This window comes from Camelus bactrianus, chromosome 5 (genome assembly GCF_048773025.1).
Source record: "Camelus bactrianus isolate YW-2024 breed Bactrian camel chromosome 5, ASM4877302v1, whole genome shotgun sequence".
Taxonomy (NCBI): domain Eukaryota; kingdom Metazoa; phylum Chordata; class Mammalia; order Artiodactyla; family Camelidae; genus Camelus; species Camelus bactrianus.
Window position 1 is genome coordinate 37,027,651 of NC_133543.1, and position 22,040 is coordinate 37,049,690.

The window sequence follows — 22,040 nt, forward strand, 5'->3', positions numbered from 1 at the left end:
TGCTCAGAAGTTAGGAATGTGTAGTATGTGGGAAAGTGCTGTTGGGGCTCAGAACCCATTTGGGTCTCCATTTCATAGTCCTTACAGCTTGAAAAAATAATCCACTGAAAATCTTTGATGGGGAAGGTAGCCTTCAAACAACTTTTCTTTATTCTTTTGTGATTCTAGAAATTTGATTATATCATTTAGGGAGCGTTCATATTTCCTAAAAATCCCTGGGGGTTTCATGTTTTATTCTTTGGTAATTCACACACAGTTAGGAGTGTGAACAAGCCTCAGGCATCAGAGAAAATTGTCAGCTTCCTTGAAGGGTCTATGAGAAAAGAATGTTCTTTGGGTTGATATTTGATGTTAAAGGAATCTATGAACTGCAATGATACTGTCCTCTACTATTCTCCTTTATAAACAATGTAAATCTCTACGTATAGAGAAACTTCAAAAAAAAAAAGAGACTTCAATAACATAAATATTTACATATATGTTACACACACACAAGTTCATGTGCAGAATGAAAAGTATATATAGCTGAACAAATATACATATATAACACAAATATTTGTGTTATAGTGTCAAAATTCTAACCATATTTACACACAAACTGAAATGTGGTTATTTCTGAAGCACAATAATTATGATAACATAAGTCTGAATATAAATTAATTTACAGCCCTGTAACCAACTCCAGCCCCCAGCTCCTCTTCCTAACAGAGGAACGTGCTGGGAAGGGTACAGCCCGAGCAGCTGTGTGACTGAGAGCATTTCCGGGTCTCTGGTACCCTCGGCCATGTACCTTTAATCCATTTGAAGGTGGATTAAAGTAGGGGTTGGTGCATTATTGTATCCTGTTGACATAGTCCTCTTTGCTCAGCTGACATCCCTCTGTGGTCTAAAATGGCAGACACTTTGCTATAACTATATTTCTTACTGCTATTTTTAATCATATTTTCTTTGGTTAACAAATATTAATCAAAATCCTACTATGTGCAGATACCATGATGTGAAGGACGTTCCTCTTGCCTTCAGGGAGCTCACTGTCCATTGCTTATATTATATTGTGTGTCTGTAACTTTGTATGACAACTGCGTGTTCAAGCTCACAGATTTAGGGGTTTTCTGTAAAGCACACTTTTGTGTAGATGTAGTGAAATATAAGGTAGTTATATTACATAATTATTTGCAATGAATTCTAAGGGCAGATCTAGGAACCAAATTAAAGAAAAAAGCCACTGTAATGAAAAAATAAAGTACATAAACAAATATAATAATAAACAAACAAAAAAAAGTTTTTAGCCTGTGAAGAAAATAAAAAAACCAATAATGTGCATTTTTCTCTGACAATGATTGGTAATTTTTCAAATATTTCTAGCCTAAGTTATTAAAGTTAAATAGTAAAACAATATATCTTCATAAGTCCTTGTGTAACTTTGACTTTATAAATAACTGTGTTATTGATCAAATGCAGTGCTCCTTTACTAAGAAAAAAAAAGCCTTTAAAAACTTGCATAGCTTACTGGTGATCAAATGTTTTGTAGAGAGTAACATTTTGATGAAGAAAGTGAAAATAAATCAGGAACATATGGATTACATTTACCTACAAATGTACAGACTTTTTAAGAGGTTATAAGGGAAATTCCTGGCAAAAATGTCCCTATGAACCATATCTGAAAAAGACACAAGAAGGTGGGTAACAGGAAAATTTAATATACAGGATCTGCCAAGAGGTTGAATTACTTTCCCATTCAAAAATGTCTAGGACTATTCTGGAAATCCACAGCCAAGTCCTGGAATGACTGGTCTGTGCTAAAAATTCAATTGTGAATGAAATTCATGGAGTGACCCAAAGGGAAGCCAGTTGCACAATCTTACAAATATCACCCTGAATAACACATGTGATTTCCAACATGTGACTTGGAAAACCTGTTACTAGTGGCTGTAAGTGGCTGGCTTACAGTGCATGCATGTGTGTGTAAAACATCTAGCAACACGTTTTTGGAAATAGAGTATTTGTCCCAGTAACACAACCTCCTATCACTTTTTATGATGCATTTGCATAACTTCCATTTACATGTGTAAGGTTATTCGCCTTTTTCATCTGAGTAACATGTATAATAATTTTCCTGAGACAGCAGTGCAGGTGCACACACCTGAGCCTTTGGAAGGGGATGTGGGAGGAGGCATGGTTACGTTCTCCCTCCCACGCGGGGATGGTGGCGTTGTTTGTGGGTTTTTCTCTCATCTCTGCTCTACTCTCATTCACTTAAAGCCCATGTAGGAGTGATTCCAGGGTTCCTGAAACCAGCTTTTTTTCCCAGCTGACTGCTGGAAAGTTCCTCACAGTGGGATTATTGTATGTATTCTGTAAATCTTCATGGAACCAAAATGCATTTCCCTTCTCTCTTCCACTTCCTCCTAGGCAGAAGGGCACTGAAAGTTCCATGGATGACTTGAAGAAAGAACTATTCAGAAAATAGACCAAAAGTAGGGCGGCGCCACAGTGGTGGATGGTCCTGAAGACTGAAGTGGCACATGAGTACAACTCTTGGGGACGGGGTAATTGGGGGGTGACTCAATACATGGGACCTCCTGGCTTAAGTCTCCCATAACCTCCAGATATCTCCGACTTCAGCACTGTACCCAGGGCTGCCTCTAAACCTCAAGGAACTGCTCTTGTGGTCTTAACACTGAACTGAAGTAGAATGGGACTTGGAATCTCCCAAGTCATTGTCTCCTTGATCCATGTGAGCCAGCCCCCTCCCTCCCTGGACTGGCTCCTCGGACAGCCACAGCTTCCGGGAGCTCAAGGGGTGCAAAGAATGGCTTGCTGACCAAGAGGAATAAGAGGAGCTGTTTCCCACACTCCAGGAGAAGCCGCCACGTGCAAATTCTTCATTTGAGTGAATATTTCTCTTTTGTTAAGTACAGTTCAACATTCTTGAACAATAACAATGATAACTATGACACTTTTGGACAATGCCAGGCGTGACTCACTTTCTGTTGTGCATGTCCCGGTTGTACATTCTCTCCTTAGAACCCTGTAAGATTTCTGATCTTATAACCCAGTGTTGGAATTTACAAAACATCTGTCTTATTCTTTTCTTGGCCAGAAAATACGGAGAGGGCCTGATTCTTGCTTTGGCTCCATGAAGGAGCTGGCACCACAGCCCTTGAAGTGCAGGCGACAGCAAAGTATAACTTTGCTCCCCGTCCACAGATCTAGATCTTTCTTCACTCTGGTATCACTGGCAGCATGTGTAAATCCTGACAGAGGAGCCTGGTAGGTAAATCCCAGAGCTCCATGGCAACCGTATCAATGGCAGGATCACCATAGGCACCAGTCAGGCCACCATTCCCAAACACTCTAGGGCACGTGGGCACATGGAGGGCCCTGGAATTCCTGGGCCCTGAGCTCTGGCACTACCCAGAGAACTGCATCCCAGGTTACTCTCTCCCAGGCCTCTCTGCTGATCAACCTGAGAAACACCTGCAGGCAGACAGACTCTTGGCCTTGGAACAGCCCGGTCTCCCAGTCTTGTAAAAAGGGCAAATCTAGAAGGACCAAACAATTCTGTGAGATTCTAGACCCATCTTCCAGCCTGCGACTTCTCCACCCTATTCTCTATCAATGGTTCTCAAAGTTTTTTGACCATGACTCACAGAAATCTCAGCCCAGCACAAATACACCCATGCACACTGATATATACACTATTTGTAATAGAAACAGTATTTTCACAAAATATTACTTACCTTTGCATGCTAATGTACTCAAGATTTTTTCTATTCTATTTTTACCTTTTTCTTTTAATCTTTGTCATAACCCACCAAATTGATTCCATGAGCTACAAATAGTCACAACCCATAGTATTAAATAAAGTGCTCTATATGATGTGGTTTATTTGCTGTTAGAACACATTTCAATAATATAATAATGACAGTTGTGATTTATCCAGTATCTACCAGACGTCAGGCAGTGGGCTAGGTGCTTTACACACATGATCTCTAATCCTACAATACCTTTGCAAGGTACATATTATACACATTTACAGAAGAGATACTTAAGTTTAAACAGCTTAAAATATTTTAAATATTTAATTTTATAATGTAGTTCAGCTTTTTGAAGTATTTCTATTCACAAAGACTGAGTGAAGGGTATATATATATGTGTGTGTGTGTATAGATATATTGACTCTTTATGTAAATATATCATATAAAATAGTGAATGGACTTAGAAGGAGGTAGACTGCATGAGCAGGAGAGGGTCTCTGGGAAAAACAATCCAATGAGCTTTGTGTAATAATTCATGAAACAATTTTAAGGCTTGGAGTAGTACAGTCATAAAAGGAAAGCTTGTCCTGTGTCACCCAGTAAAAGTTTTGTAGGCTAAAAATTTTCTCTTTCTGGAGAGAAAAGTTAACATATTTTTGTGTGTCTTTTTTAAATTGATAAGTTATTTGTTATAACTTATGTATAGAAATGAGTATGCTCATGTATAGAAATGAGTGTGCTCCCTAAACTTGTCTCAACATACTGCCAGCAATCTAATTAAAATGGAAAAATGCACCAGAGAGTCGATGTTGTTTGATCAACTACACACTTGGTTAGGCTGACCATCTTCAACAGGAAATGATTCAAAGACAGCAATATTTACTGCTTTTGTTTTGGTTCTGTTTTGTTTTTTAGTCTACTCAACACCATTGGCTCTGAAGAGTGGATCACAGTGATATTTAAAGATACTTTGTCTCTCTGGACAGTACGATATTCTCAGGCTTAAGAGCCAGGATGTAGGAAAGCCACCCTCTTCACAGACGTTCCTTGTTGTGTCACTGGCTCCTGGCATTTGTGTGTCTGTGCTGGGCTGGATGCTATCAAATGTGCTGCTTTTCCACAACCCTCATACTTAGTATCTATTTATACTGTAGGATTGTTATACTTTGTAGTTGACAAAAAAAGCAAGCAATCTGTCTGGATTGTTCTTTTTGCCCTGGAACTAGCCTTCTTGACCAACAGCCAGCAGAGCATAATGGACTGTGAATCTCCAGTGTGAACTGATTAATTACTTTCTTCCTCTCCTCCCAGTTCATGAAGCTTCCTTTCTTCCCAATTAGAGTTTTGCAGTGACAGCCGAACTCTACATGTCCAACGACAATCATCAGACATCAAGAAAATCAGAATTTGCCCCACCTTAACACAATCTGCAGACTCAAAACCACAATATGGAAGCAGCAGAAATTTTTTGATCATTTTTCTCGGCCTTTTTTGGAACGTAGAATCGGGAATAAAAGGAACTAAACCACGGTTAAATCAGAAAGAAGTTACACATACAGGCTTTTGGGGAACTTTCAACCTTTCATGTGACTTTTCAGAAACAGCAAACCATAGAGGCCAGTTCAGACCTAAACATCTGTAGGCTAGGCTCTGAAATGGGCCAAAGGATCAAATGTGACAGAAGAGCAACAGAAAAGAAGCTGGCCCTGCCCCAGTGAAATAAAGCATGCCCCAGAAGAGAGTGATAAAAGTGCTACTTAGAAAAATGAGAAGAGCACAGATGCAAGTAAATTCTTGGGTAAAATGGTCTTAAATGAGACATCTACACATACAAGAATTTACAAGGAGCTCACCCAATAACAATTACAGGAAGTAAACAGATAGTCTTCTAGCACATCATCAGCAATATTTTTCTAAAGTCTAATTGTTATTTGTCTAGAACTCCTGCAGTAGTGATAGTGTGGAGATGGGTAGGAGCATACATGTGCTTATTTATCTTCTGACTTTTATAGTTGTCCCCAAAGAACTGCTTAGAATGGCAACAGTCAAAAAGTTAAAGGATCCTGGACAGATCTTTACTTTTACATTCTTTGAGTTCCCTTATACTATTTTTAACAGAAGAGGAATCATTCCTGAAGTGTTTCTTCGTTTGTGTATTATATAGGCTTTCTTAGATCACAAAGAAATATTTTTAATCTTTTTGCCTGCTGTCAATCACCTTATCATCTTTTCCTTGGCCTTTGAGAATATCCTTCTCCTTCATCAGGGCTTTATAAGGACAAAATGTCTCCTACTCATTCAGTGACAATCATAAGACACCAAGAAAATCCCAAGTCATCAAGTACATAAGTTGCTGGAAGGGAGTCTGACAAAATTTTAAGATGATATTAAACTTCCACAAGGCCATCTATTGGCAACTTTCATGAAATTAGATGAATGGTGGCCCTCAACTTCCTGGGACAGAAGTTATCTAAAGAAGCTTAGAAATGCTACCCAAGGCATGTAGACAATAATTGTTGAAGCTCATACAGAATAGACTCCAATTTTGATGGTAAAGCCTTACCTACATTCATTCACTCAAAAGACCATTCACTGAAAGTAATATTTTGATCTTTTCTTGCCATTGATGCTGGAATGGTCAGGACGCCCCTGAAAGATCAGAGAACTGGGTAATTATCCATCAAAGCTCACCTGGGTTCTACATACCTCAGGGATATTTTTTAACCTAATGGATTTTTTTTGTCTTTATTACCTAGATTTTTTGTTTGTTTCAAAAGTTAACTCTAGCCATGTGTACATTTTGTCACTTCTCTCATGAAATCACTCATGAATAGCTACATTTTAAGACTGTTTCATGTAATAGAACATCATGCAAAATAAACCAAAGCAGATTTTCTGAACATACTACACATGACAACAAAAGCCAAGATATGGCTAGTGTCCAACACTGGTTCCACTTCAAACATCTTGGCTGGAGGAGAAATGAAATTGGAATTTAAAAAAAAAAAGCTGGGAATATTTTTACATAAAACGGAGAGTAGTTACCAAAATCATTAATTTTTTGTTTTGCCTTCAGCCTTGCTGGATTTTCAGAACTTTTCCTTTATATATTTTTGGTCACACCGTCTGCATTTTAGACACAGGATATAAGACAGCCAAAGGCAACATTCCTCACTCACATTACTCACACGAGGTCTCATGATGTGCAATAACAGAAGTCATGGTAAAAACAAAAACAAGTCCATGAGCCTCAAAACCGTGGCTTTTAATTATTTCCCACAAGTAGAACATTGTAAAAATATAGGCTGGTATCTTAGTGGGACAACAGCATTCGGAACTAAAAGTATTCTTTCCATATAAGACATGTGTAAAATGTAAATTTCCTAGTTTTATTTTCTCCTGACCCTGGGGGGGGGGGGATTTTTTGGAGTGATAGACAATCTTCAGTCATGAGAATTCCAGGTGTGAGGTAGAAATACTGAGTCTGCCTTAGCTCCCATTTAACCACTGGCTTTATTACCATTTCAGTCTTCAGTTTCTTTATCTATAATTGAATACTGTGAAAAAGACAATATCTAAGACTGCTTTCATTCTAAATTTTGGGAGTGTACAATTCTTTCAAACTTGGTCATGAATTCTGTGGGTGTTTGACAGACTTTATCTCACTAAAAGATGTGCGAGTTTAATCTGCTCACTATGTTGTTTGCCTAAATATATTAACCTCTGTGCCATGATTCCTAACATTTCCATATTGCAGATAGCAGATCAGTGACGTCATCCAGGGGAAATCCTTGTTTCTACATGAGGCAGCATCATTGATTAGCAGCTACAATTTCATGTGGCCGTCAGGTTTTGCCTTACGATTTCTTAGAAATGGAGCTGGTGATAAACATTCCAATTAGAAAGGGTAAGATAATTTTTACAAGATATCTTCTCTAATTTACATTTCTGAGTAACTGAGGAGTGACTAATGTGAAAGCAAATATTATTTCAATACATAAGTTTAAATGTACCACACCTCCAAGACACAGATGGATGATAATGCCTTATGAGTTGGTGTTAGGACATGATAGCCCTAAATATCCTCTCAACATTTAAAAAGACATCTTACTAAGTAAAGGTTTTTAGTTTAAGCTTATGTTCAAAGGAAGAGAACTTTGTTTCATTTTTGTTTCTTTTAAATCTTGTGGTCTTTTTAATAGATGTTTTTCTGTATGCAAGGGAGAGAAAGAGTAAGAGGGAAGAAACCCTGTTACCTTAAAGAAAGGTTAGGGCGGGGAAGTTCAATGAGGAGAAAACAAATTCATCATTGTTTGTGGCAAAGCCTTACAAAGCCAGATAATTTTCATGCTTTATATTTATTCCACTCATGCGAATATTGTTTTCTAGTCACGCTGCTTATATCTACACAAACAAGCTAAGTAAGAAATTAAGGCTTTCCATTATAATATGGTGGGGTGAATTGCTAATTTTATCTTAACACTCTCCCACAGCCCAACTTGGACAAAAAGACGACAAAATTTTTAAAAAGGCAGAAACAGTGCTGGGCTGCAGTCAGCTCTTAACCTGGTGTCAAGACACAATTGTTAAATATTCAGGACTCTCAGGAGCCATTGTTAAAACTATTGGTAGCTTGAAAACAGTCATAGAGTATACACCACTAAAATTAGCAAATGCTATAAAGTAGAGCCTTTTCTTTCTTCTGCTTCTCCCCCTCCCCCCCTTCTCCCCCTCTCCCCCATTTCAGGGAGCCATTTACTAGCATACCACTGAACAAATCTATCGGGGAAAAACCTTCAGAGTAGAAGACATCAGATGGGAGTTATCACTACAAACTCAGATGCTAGGAAGCTGATGTTGAAGTAGTAATTTACTTAGTTGACTGACAAAAGTTAGGAAAGCTTTCAGTGGGAGAAAGTCTACCCTCTTCCCCACAGAAAGTATTCAATGCAGAAAACCCTGGAAAGGCTTATGAATTTGAGAACTCAGTTGCCTGTGAAAGTAGAAAGGCAAAGTGGGACTGAAAAGAGGAAAAAAGGTTATTAAAAGAGAAATCTGATCTTCAGATCCCCTACTACACCCACCCGGGTGGTCACTTCTCCTGTAATCTAAGAAGACAGGAGAGGTTAAAGACAGGCTGTAAACTGTGGTGTGCTAGTGATACTGAGAGTGAGTCTGACTTGCTGTACCGAAACCAGAGGAATTAAGTCAGAATTAACATACTGAATAAAGACCCAATCTTGCTTCTCCTGCTCAGCTTCAGGATTCTGGCAGGCAGGTATGAGATTGGAAGACTTAAGTCTAAGGAAACTGCCTGGGTAGTTAGTGATGCTCACAGTTGGAGAGCTCCCAATAACTGCAACCACGTCCCTACCAGGTTAGCCTGTGGTAAAGCCCACAGCTGCCTTCACCCATGCGAAAACCAGAGTTTCTAATCAACATCTTACTTAAAACTTTACTTAAAAACTTAACTCTTACAATGTCAACTGACAACCAAGAATCAACAGATATTACAGGCAAGACTTACATGAAAGGAAACGATCAAAGCAACTAGATTAAAAAAAAAAAAAGAAGAACCTGAAGGAAACAGAGACAATGTTGAGAATAGGAAAATACTTAAGAATTAATTAATATTCTCAAGGCTATAGAAGGTATTACATCCATGAAACAAGAGCAACAGGATATAAAAAGGACCATACAGAGAAAAAGGACAAACTCTTTGTAATTAAAAATACGTTAACAGGACTTATAAACTTACCAGGAAACTTGAAAGGTAAAGATGAGGACAAATCTCAGAAAGTGGGACAACATAAAAGAAGGGAAATTAGAGAGAAAAGTTAAAAAAGATGCAGGATAAAGTCTAATTTCTGAACAATACAAGTTCTAAAAGGGGGAAAATAGAACAAAATAGAGTGGGAAAATTGTCAAATAATACAGGAATATTTCCTAGAATGAAAATGAATGGATTTTCAGATTGATAGAGTCACAGATTCACAGAAAAATAAATTTAAAAATACTCAAAAGTACATGGATGTAAAAGGTCAGCCTGCTAGAAATGGAAGATTCTAAAAGCTACTGGCATAGGAGGATGGGAGAAATCACTTTGAGAATTAAAAAGCAACTTTAGAAAGTAGAAAATAATGGACCAATTCCTTTGGAAATCTGAGGGAAATTTTTTTTCAGGATATAATTCTATTCTAAGCAATTTTAACAAATGAATATGAAGGCAGAAAAAATACCTTATTAGTTGCAGGTAGAAAATATTTTAAATTGCAAGACCTCAGAATGACACTGTCCACACACCGTATCTTCAGAAGCTATTTGAGGATGTGCTTCAGCAGCATGAGGGGATAACCCAAGAAAGAGGAAGCTAGAGTCTCCAGGAAACAGGTTCAGAAACAGGAAAAAGAAGGAAATTCACAAGATACTGACGAAGAGAAGTCCTAGGACAACAGCTTCCCTGCAAGCTGGTAGAGAAACTAGTATAGACTGGAGAAAAGAGGTTGGAGGCTCCAGATGTAATAACTGATATGTTGGAATGTCTAGGATACTTTTGGAAGAAAGTTTTAGGATGAATTAACAATTGATAGGTAAAATAAGTAAGTACAGGAAAAAACATTGGGGGAATGCTTAATTCCAGGGAAAGCATGTTATACAAAAAGAAATGTAATCACAATTAACAATGTTGTTCATTAATGGTTAATATCTCCATTGTAATAACAATTTTGCTTCAACCAAAAAGAGTAGTGAGGGTAGGAGGTCAGTGCATCTGCTTTTATGTTGGGATGAGGAATAGAAAAGGTTGAAAAAGCTAAAATTTTAACTTTCACAGTAGCAAGTCAACAGATAACTTCTACAACTGGCTGGCTTCTTAAATCCTATACATGTATTATTCTGATAAAAAAAATCAAATGTATATAAAGAAAACAGCATAAAAGAAAAGTAACTAAGGTGAAAAACTTAAGACAAATTCCATTGCTTTTGCACCATAACATTTTGACACCATAACAGTTTAGACATTTTTAAAAACTGAAAATCATGACTTCAATTTTCAAAGACCTCAGGGTCTCCCAAGACTATAATCATGATGTTGCGAGGGCTGCAGTTTCATCTGAAGCTTAAGGTCCTCCCTCAAGCTCATGTGGTTGTTGTCAGAATCCACTTTCTGGCAGCTATAGAATGCAGGGCAGCCTGCTTTTTCAAGGGCAGCAGGAGAGAACATTTCTGACCTCTGGACTTTCTCTGAGTAGACTCACTTGATTAAGTCAAATACAGTTGTAACCAAGAAAGACCCTACTGTCATTGGTTACCCTATGGTATTTGTAACTGCTTAACTGTACAAAAATTTAAAGGGCTTTTCTCATGTTTTTGCTGACCAGGATTGGGCTGAAAAGGTGTGGGGAACTCGAGTGATCTGCCCATCCTCCTCATTTTGCTCCCAACAGCTCAGAGACAGCAGCTGGCTGTTTTGTGCATCTTGTTGTTTTTAACTCACCCCAACTGCACATGTCTGCAGTTATTTTTAGCCCCTCATGGTTTCTTTGTATTCTGTTGTCCCAGCCTATGCAAACACTGAAAGCAAGAGGGCTCAGGCCTCAGCCTGCCTAAAATACTAGAAGCAAATATCAGCCTGACTTCTAACTGCACACATTTTTCTCTAGAGCACATTTCCACAGACCGTTTTCCTAAGCACCTTTGTTCTAGGCACATGGATATTAGAAGAGTTCCAAAGCCAGAGGTGAACATCTACCTAGCAGGAGAAAGGGGACAGTTGCACCTACAAAAATAAGGACAACTTTGCAACAAGTTGTTACCCTGTTTGTGATCTCTATGGAAACCAGTGCAGCCCCTTCAACTCTTACTATAAACCCCCCTACCTTCTCTCCCATAGGCTCAGTCTTAGAGGCATTACCCCACTATGACCTCCTTTGCCTAACAAAGAAATAAAGCTGCCTTTTCTACTTCATCCAAAACTCTGTCCTTGAGCCTCAATGTGGTAAGCTGGGTACGGAGGCTGAGTTTCGGCAACACACTCAAGATAATTTCCGTTTTGTTTAAATCAAGATTACCTTATTTGGGGGTCTTAATTTCATTGGCATAATCCCTTTACCTTCCTAAATAAGGCAAATGAATCACAGGAACCATAGTCCCTCGTATTTACAGGTCCATCCCCCACTCAACTGGAGATAACAGGACTACAGGACATATCTAGACTAGGGTAAGCAGGTCTTGAGACCCATTTTAGGCTTCTGCCCACCCATCTGGCTTTAGATTCTTATCTACAGCTATTTTTGCTCAAAGTCAATTTAAAAACTTTGGAACCCCCAGGATAGATCATTTTTTTATTTGCACTCAGTTTTTCCTTGTCTCAAATTATCTAATGACACCCTTATTCCTTATTTGAATATAGATTCCAAGTATTTGTGAGAAACTGAAATTTAGAGGAAAATTCTGGGAATTCAAATTCTTAAGGCCAGCTGCTTAGGTTAGCTTTTCCAAGATCTGCTAAACTGAGTTTAATTCTTAAATATTATGACATATGCCCTCTACCCTCCTCTCCAATAAAACAGCTGTTCCTGAAAAGGCAAGGAATTCATGCCTAGATTTTTATCTGAACAAATTTTTCGAAAGAGAATATTGTAGAATAAAGTGTGCATGCTGGTGACCTTTCCATTTGTAAGGGCAAACAGTTCATTTGAATTAGACAGAAATAATTTATTTTTATAGTAACCAATTGCTGACAAGGCCTACATCACTGTTACAATCCACTGTTTTTATCCAAATATTACAAGTCCTTATTTTTCCCCTCTCTAGAGGCACAGTATTTACCAGTATTACTTCTTACTTGAACACTAAAAAAAGTCAATTTTCTCAGACTCTTACAGCAAAAATCCTGGACTGTGATCCTTTTATAAATGTGCCTGGAAAGACAGTAGTTACAAATACAACAGTCAAACTTTGGAGGTTTTATAAGCCTTGGACAGTACCTTGAATCCAGCATTCATTTAAAAATATATAGAAATTATGTAATAGAAAAAAACCAAGTCTAACTCCATATTAGATCTGTTCCTTTGGCTTTAATCCTGCGCCCTGTTTTCTAGGCTTAGTCTTCCTAGCTCTGCACTCACGTAAAGATAACAAGTTGCAGAATAAAGAGTAACATTTGTTTTGTTGGAGGTTTTGCAGGAGCACCATGAGCTGGCCCACGTGGACAGCTGCAAGAACAAAGAATTCCTGCACCAAGAAGTTTGCAACAACCAACCATATCCCCTCCCCCTTTTTTGTACAAGAGGAGCCTGTATTGTGACTTGAGGAGGATGGTTCTCAAGACATTAGTCTGCCATCCTCTCAGTCCACTGGCTTTCCGAATAAAGTCGCTATTCCTTGCCCCAACATCTCGTCTCCTGATTTACTGGCCTGTCATGTGACGAGGAGAACGAGTTTGGACTCGGTAACGTTTATTTTAAAAAAGTAAAAGAAAAGAGATTGTTCCTGAGATTCAGTTTTAGTAACATATGCACAACATTTTTATTAAATTGAAATCAAGACACATACTTACTTTTTACTCTTTTAGGAAACTTCCCCATTTCAAGTGAATTCTTTTTGGAATGTAAGTACTTGCTTTTTGTCTTATTTGTTTTGAAATTCTGAAATTTTGTAAGATGAAATATTTTAAATGGGGGTGTATTCATATAAATACTTTTTATCATGTATGGAATGTTTTATTAAAAGGGAGAACCCAGCTTGGAAATTATGATTTTCTAGCTTTAAAGGAGTGGAAATTCACCACACTTTTGGCATCACTTCTCCAAAAGGGAAAAAAATAATAAAGGATTTCAATAACTCTTAGTCTGTTCTTTGAATATTCCATGAGAAAAGGTAAATGAAGGTTGGAGCCCTTATAAGTTCCGAAGAGTATGGCCAAATACTTATTTTGATTTTTTTCTTTATTTTTCTATTTTTATAAAACATTCTGGAAAAGAGCTGCTAAAACAAACTGAAGAGTCCTAATAATCCATGTTACAGTTTAAATATGTTAATAGTCACCATAACTGTCCCTCAAACCAATTAGGTTTTGGCACTAATTTCTTGCTTTGTATTCCTATCTTTCACTAAATGACTTTAAAGTTTTCTTAGGTAATTTTTTTCTGAATAGTCTGAGTTACTCTAATTCTGGAGAATTCAATTTTCTCTTTCATATCAGTTGGCTCACTTCAGAAATAAATATTTTGCTATTTTCCTTTCTTCTTAAAAATCTTTGTGTGATTTTCAGCATTCAACCAGTGCTAAAATTGCAAATTTGATCAAGAGAATATCTAAGCAGTGTGGTATGAGGAGAAGCATCTTTAGCATAAAAAAAATCTCCAAAATAAAACCATTTTGAATTATTTTAACACTATTAGCAAAGCTACCATAATATATTATTCTCTTTAGAAAAATCTTTTTCATGTTTGACCAAAATTCACTCCTTTTATTTACTATAAAATAAAATTAGTCATACTAAGATAAACATGCTGAAGAACTTTTAGCCAGTGTAAAAGGCTGAATGAGGAAGAAATAAATGTATAACAATGATAAATGTCAAATTCAATACACTGGAGATTCTTGGCAGGAAGTACACTGATGCAGTTGGGGAAGAGCATACAGGACCTTCAATGAATTTGATAAAATTTTATTTCTTGAGTGGGTGTGCTTTACATAGTATCACATTTTTGTATATATTCTAATATTGGATAATAAACTTTTGTAAACGTACATATATACACCTAGAATCAGCAAAGCATGTGAAATTCAGAGTAGCTCTGATCTTGTCGCAATCCTGTGGATCACAGGGAGCGAAGACAGCATGAGCACATATAGGCAATGTGACTTCATATCTTCCCTGCGAGTATTGAAGGGGTGCTGTCTGAAGGCAGAGTTATTCTGCTAACGCTTAAGAGGTTACTGCCCCATGGGAGACAGTTTCAAACACTGGAAGAGGATGGATCTCAGTCAGTAAAAGGGAAGCATAGAGTTTACCAAGGTGGGATGGGGGAGTCCAAGTTGCTTTCTTTCTCACCCTTTTACTCTCTTGGGCTTGGGTTCGAAGGAGGATAATAGGCTAGGTGGTGAGTCCTAACATGTCATCTTCTATGGTAAACCAATCCAGGAGCTAGGAAGGAGGGACTTTCTTGGAGCCATTCCCCTTTGGATCACGTGGCAGGGCTAATCTGTGTAAAGTACATTACCGAGCTTAACATTGGCAGTTTGGATTTATTTTCTTTTGTTACCTTAGAGCCTACAGGACAGTACTGTTTATTCTCTCATGCCCCAAGTTTCTCAGAGCCTAAGGTGGGGTTAGGGTCAAATCTTAGTATCCCTGTATCACTTGAAGGTCATTATGGTCTCCATCTTTTTTGGATAATATAGTTAATTTAAACACTTTCACAAGACATAACACACATTAATTTTAGTAGTTGTATTTCTGGAAACTTGTGCATAGGAGACTTTTGTGAATGTAACAGATTTGCCATGTGCTGCTCAATGGCACTATTTGAGAAATCAAGGAAGAGTAACCACTATTTGTAAGGTTAAAAATCGTGTCTTCACATTACTAAATAAAGAACAGATAAGCAACAAGAATCTACTGTATAGCACAGGGAATGATATTCACTTTCTTATAATAACATACAATGGGAAAGAACATGAAAAGAAAAAATACACATATATGTATATGTATAACCACATTACTAAATATAGAACAGATAAGCAACAAGAACCTACTGTATAGCACAGGAAACAATATTCAATTTCTTATAATATATAATGGAAAAGAACATGAAAAGAAAAAATACACATATATGTATATGTATAACTGAATCACTTTGCTGTACTCGTGAAACACACTGTACAAGTGAAAACTGCATTTCAATAAAAAAATTTTTAAATCGTGTCTTCAAAATAAATGTTTATAGATAATCATTTAAAATTCTTTTCAACGATATTGGTAATGTGACTCCAATTTTTGCAGGCAAGTTGCCAGAACTTCTCAGCCAGAACTCCCTAATTTAGTGGATAATTATCTAGTTCATTGGATTACCATGAAAGTTTTAACCAGTCTACTCATGCCAGCAATGTGCTTTTGTTGTAAATTATCCAGTCAGAAAGTCAATACTTTGTACATAAACAATTTAAATTTTGCCATTTTGTTCTATTAAGTGGATATAGACCCAAACAATAAGAACTATAGTACACTGATTCTTTTCTATTTAAAAACTGGAATCTCACTCCTCAAAAGACTAGAAATAGACTTACCATATGACCCAGGAATCCCGCTCCTGGGCATATATCCAGAAGGAACCCTACTCCAAAATGACACCTGCACCCCAATGTTCATAGCAGCACTATTTACAATAGCCAAGACATGGAGACAGCCTAAATGTCCATCAACAGATGATTGGATAAAGAAGATGTGGTATATTTATACAATGCAATACTACTCAGCCATAAAAACAGACAACACAACGCCACTTGCAGCAACATGGATGCTCCTGGAGAATGTCATTCTAAGTGAAGTAAGCCAGAAAGAGAAAGAAAAAAATACCATATGAGATCACTTATATGTGGGATCCAAAAAAAACCAAACAAACAAAACATAAATACAGAACAGAAACAGACTCATAGACATAGAATACAAACTTGTGGTTGCCAAGGGGGCGGGAGGTGGGAAGGGATAGACTGGGATTTCAAAATGTAGAATAGATAAACAAGATTATACTGTATAGCACAGGGAAATATATACAAGATCTTATGGTAGCTCACAGAGAAAAAAATGTGACAATGAATATATATATGTTCATGTATAATTGAAAAATTGTGCTCTACACTGGAATTTGACACAACATTGTAAAATTATTATAAATCAATAAAAAATGTTAAAAAAAAAAAACCTGGAATCTCAGAAGCAACAAATAAAATGGTGAAGAAACCACAATCTAGCAGAGTCTATCTGATAATTTCACATCATTGCAATATAGATCATTTCCGGACCAAATGGGTCATGTAATAATATGTATAGATGATGAATTGTCAAAAGAATTACAAAATTTTTATTCATTCATTTGTTCATTTCCTAATTAGAGCTTAGAAAAAAATTTCTTGAAATTCTCATATTTTATAATGTAGCAGGTTTGGCTGTGCTAATGAACTCTAAGTTAACAATCACATTTTTAAAAATACAGAACTTGACTCAATAAAGTTTTTCTCTCTCCTAGGCATTTTTGTAAGAAAAGTCATTTTATTTTCATTCTTAGAAGGACCTCATGCATGAGATTACCACTTCACAGTGTATTTATCAAACATGGGCAAGCTTATTTTTAATCAATGTGTTAGGAAAGGTAAGTTAAAAGAGCATATAATCCTACACATTTTAGAGGATGTATTTTAAAATTGTTACCTTAGAGAAATGTTCCACTATATAGAACTAAGTGTCTTCAACTGGGGTTTTTACTGTTAATAGGTACTCCTATTCAACTTGGTTAAAAAGATAGCATCTCCCAGTCAAAATTACAGTATAGGCAATTTATGTTGATTTTTTAAAAATCACAAATCACACACGCCTAACATTTTAAATACATTTTATCCTCCCTAAGCACTTTTTGATTAAATTCCTCTGATTCATTTTAGTACTTATCCATATACTATTAGCATGAACATTCTTGAGAGCAAAAATTCTTGAAAACTGCATCTTCTCATGACTATTTACAGAGAGTTATTGGAAACCTGAACTCAAGAATGATGGATTTAGGTAAAGGTGATGCTGCCTACATCTGTATGTAATAATAAGATGGGCTTCTCACAGCTAATGCAGAACATACTATTATAGGTTATAAATGTTGAAAAATAATTTCCTATCAAAGAGTCTGGGCAAAGTGAAGTTAGACTAATGTTGTCATATGCATTCACAACTTCTGATTTTTAGCCACATTCCCTACTCTTCTGTTACACCCGTGGAAAAAAACACAGACATTGGGTCAGACAGACAGAGCTAGTTCTAATTTTAGCACTTTTTGAGCGGCTTTCTTTACATCTCTGATCACCCAAGTCTTTATTTGTAGAATGTTGGCAACAATGTCCATATCATGGGGTTATTGTGAGAAACTACTGCCTTGACGTATATGAAATGTCTAATCCGGTCTCTGTCAGGCAGAACATACTAAGAAGAGGCTCTCAGAATTACCACCCTCCCCATCATTGGAGCAGCAGGAACAGCAATGCTAGAAGAAGTGGCGGCAATTACAGCGATATCTGTTTAATCCTCCATCCCACACCAGACTTTTTTTTTTTTTTTTCTGTATCAAAACTTGTTCACAGAGAAAAATCTGATATAACCCTGAGGGCACAAATGATTTATGGACCTTCAACAGTTATTATCATTCTCAGAAATACTATATTTAAATGAGTGAAAATTAAACAAATTCCATGAAATTTAAAATGACATGAAAATAGTGACAACCTAATACAGAATTTCAGGCACCAGTGAGCCACATAGCCAAGGTACCTTGTACATTCATTCTCTAATAGTTCTAATTTTTTAACTACTGGTGCTATCTTGGTCAGGAATTATTTCAATACTAAGAAAGGAAAACTACACACATTATACTAAGGGGGAAAAAAGAAATTCAAGGGAAGGGATTTATTAGGAGGAATCAATGCATTCTCATAACCCAAGGGCGGGATGCGTTTCTCCCTACACATGGGCTTAATTCTTTCTTTATGCAGACTGTTCTCAGTTCTTCCTGGCTCAGGACCATCCTGTCCTGGTATTATAACGGATGCTGTGAACATTGTTTTGGGGAGCTTGTACTTCTCCCCTTTCACTTGTCACCTTGTGACAAGCTTTCTGCCGTAGGTGACATCACTATCTGCTAAAGTAGTTGAAGCCTGTCAGCCTTAAATGTAAACAAAGGGATCTAAATTAGGTCTAAATATTACACCCATTTTAACATATACTATGCTCTGCCTGGGATGACAGGAAGCTAGAGTCTTTATTCCTATTTAGCTAGAAATTCTCCCCTTTTTCCACACTTGGTTTTGGGGGCATGGGAAGTGGTATTAAATCTTTTGTTTTAGTCGTATGATGTGACTTTGTTTTCTGTGAAATTAATTCTATCTCTATTCCTTTCTATCATCTACTGTCTATCATCTACTGTCTATCATCTCACTATCTACATACATACTTTAATTCTACCTTTGGTGCTAGAAAATTAGTCTCTAATCGCGTGAATGCACTTGTTTTCTATTGCTTCTCAGTTCCCAGCAGAGGCTGACCAGTCTCTGAGCCTGAATGACAGTTCACCAGACAGAGTGGCTCATGGGCCCTTTTTGGTTCAGGGATCCAACTGTGTTCTACTTAATAATGGACAATAGCAGGGACTGGGGGGACTCAGGCCCTTTGGGTACAGAGCGAAGGCAGGTTCTTTAAGAAAAGAGTGAGAGAGCGGGGAGGGAAGACTGGAAACGAAACTTACAGAAGCATCCTGCAAACAACAGAAACCCCATTATCTAGGCCAGCAGGTTTCTCTCTGGTGTACATGCAAATTACCAGGGATGTTTGTTAAAAAATGCAAATTCCCATGCCCATCTTTTGAACATAACTGTTTATGTTGAAATAACTAACACAACACATTGTTGCTTGTTGTTGAGGTCCACATTGCTAAGCTGGGTTAAAGAACATAATGTGTCATGTTTATCTTTTCAGTATAAACAGCATTTCTAAGTAACGTTTTCTGAGTTCTTAATGTAACCAGCAAAATGGGAGTGAAAATTCTTTAAATAAAAAAATGATACATGAGGCAGCATTTGATTAAATTAAATAAACAATATATGAGAACTAACCCAAAGCTTAGTTTCAGGGCTACTGTGATATGATTACTGTTGGTGAATATAGTTGTTTAAAATTTAAACCATCTTTCATGAAACATTTTCTTTTTTACATATTGAAGTATAAATGACCTACTGTATTTTATTACTTTCATGTGTACAACATAGCGATTTGATATTTTTATACATTAGGAATGATTATCATGATGTTGAGTTACCATCTGTCACCATATAAAATTATTACAATATTATTGACTATATTCCCTATGCTGTACATTATATCTCTGTGACTTATTTATTTTATAACTGGAAGTTTGTATCTCTTTATCCCCTTCACCTATTTTATCTCCCTGCCTTGTGGCAACCACACGTTTGTTCTTTGTATCTGTGAGGCTGTTTCTGTTTTATGTTTGTTTGTTTTTTCTTTAGAGTCCACAAATAAGTTAAATCGTATGGTACTTGTATTTCTCTGTCTGACTTATTTCACTTAGCATAATACCCTCTAGGTCCATCCATGTTGTTGCAATTGGCAAGAGTTCATTCTTTTTTGTGGTTGAGTAATATATATATATTACATATCACATCTTTATTTATCTATCAGTAGACACTTAGGTTGCTTCCATATCTTGGATGTTGTAAACAATACTGCAATGAACATTGGAGTGCATAAATACTTTCAAATTAGTGTTGTTATTTTCTTTAAATAAATGCCCAGTTGCTAGGCAGTTCAATTTTTAATTTTTTGAGGAATCTTCATACTGTTTTCCATAGTGGCTGTACTAATTTACATTCCCAAAACAATAAATGAGAGTTCCCTTTTCCCCACCTCCTTGCCAGCACACATTACTTCTTGTCTTTTTGGTAACACCCTTTCTGACGGGTGCAAAGTGATATCTCAGTGTGGTTTTCATTTGCATTTCCCTGATGATAGCAATGTTGAGCATCTTCTTATGTGCGTGTTGGCCATCTGTATGTTCTTTGGAAAAATATCTATTTAGATCCTCTGCCCATTTTTTAAATGGGCTGTTTGTTTTTTTGATGTTGAATTGTATGATTTCTTTGTATATATGGGATATTAACCCTTTATGAGATAAATTACTTGTAAATATCTTCCCTCATTTAGTAGGTGACCTTTTTGTTTTGTTTTGGTTTGATTTTTTCTTTTCTTTCTCTTTTTTCTTCTTTCTTCTTCTTTTCTTTTTTTCTTCTTTGACCTTTTTGTTTTGTTGATAGATTCCTTGGATGTACAAAAGCTTTTTAGTTTGATATAGTCCCATTTGTTTATTTTTGCTTTTGCTTCCCTTGACTAAGGAGATAGATCCAAAACAATATTCTGTCTTTCAGATTGTTGATCCATTCTTCCGTGTCATCTAATCTGTTGCTGATTTCCTCTAGTGTATTTTTCATGTCAGTTATTGTATCCTTCAGTTCTGGTTGGTTCTTTATATTTTCTAAGTCTTTGTTGAAGTGCTCACTGTGATCTCCATTCCTCTCCTAAGTTTGGTGAGCATCTTTAGGACCATAACTTTGAACCCTTTATCAGTTTAACTACTTATCTCCATTCCATTAGAGCATTTTTTTTTCTGGGATTTTATCTTGTTCCTTCATTTGGAACATATTCCTCTGTCTTCTCGTTTTATTTGACCTTCTTTAGATGATACACTTATCTCTCCTGGTCTTGGAGGCATGGCCTTGTGTGGGAGCATCCCCTGTGTAAGCTGCATGTGTTCAGCACCTTTGGCAGGCAGCTGGAGCTAGATAAGGTATGGGCCGGGGGATTCTTGGGGTGCAGTGTATCAGGTCACCTTGATGGGATGACTGGCACTAAAATGGGCATGGCTAGGGGTTCCTGGGGCACATTGTGCTGGGGCCACCTGGTGGGATGTCTAGAATTGGAGTGGGCCCTGCCAGGATGGCTAGAGCAGACACAGACCAGAGCATCCTAAAGCATACTGCACTGGGGCAGCCTAGGCAGGAAGCTTGAGCTGGGGTGGGTACAGGCAGGGGGCCTAAGGCACCCCATTGGGACTGCCTTGGGAGGACAGCTGGAGCTGCTGTGGGCCAGATGCTTGGGACATATTGGGGATCATGTTCCATGCTATCAAAGTGTTTCTACATGTAAAGTGCTTAGCACAGATACGGGTAGGTGAGAAAAAATAAATCTTAGTTTTTACTTTACTGCTTACAGTAGTTGGGCACAACATAGTAATGAGGGGTTGACCTGTGCTTTTTCATTATATATGTGTTTACTTGTAGATGAATAACAGATTTATTAGAAACCATCCACTGATGTCATAGAAATTTCAGACTATAGTTACAATTAACACTATCATTCCCCTAATCTATTGTTCTTACTGTTCTTCCTTTTCCATGGATAACTGGGTAGACAGGGAGCTAGATAGATGAATTAACCCATAA

At 37.1% G+C, this 22,040-nt stretch overlaps 1 long non-coding RNA gene across 1 annotated transcript in view; it reads left to right on the plus strand.

Moving 5' to 3' along the window:
• The window catches only part of LOC141577703 (uncharacterized), a 40,161-nt gene extending 32,714 nt beyond the window's left edge, over window positions 1-7,447 (plus strand). Inside the window, exon 2 of the long non-coding RNA XR_012506997.1 lies at window positions 2,413-7,447. This is a non-coding gene — a long non-coding RNA (uncharacterized LOC141577703). The remainder of the gene's footprint in view (window positions 1-2,412) is intronic.
• Window positions 7,448-22,040: the final 14,593 nt, after the last annotated feature.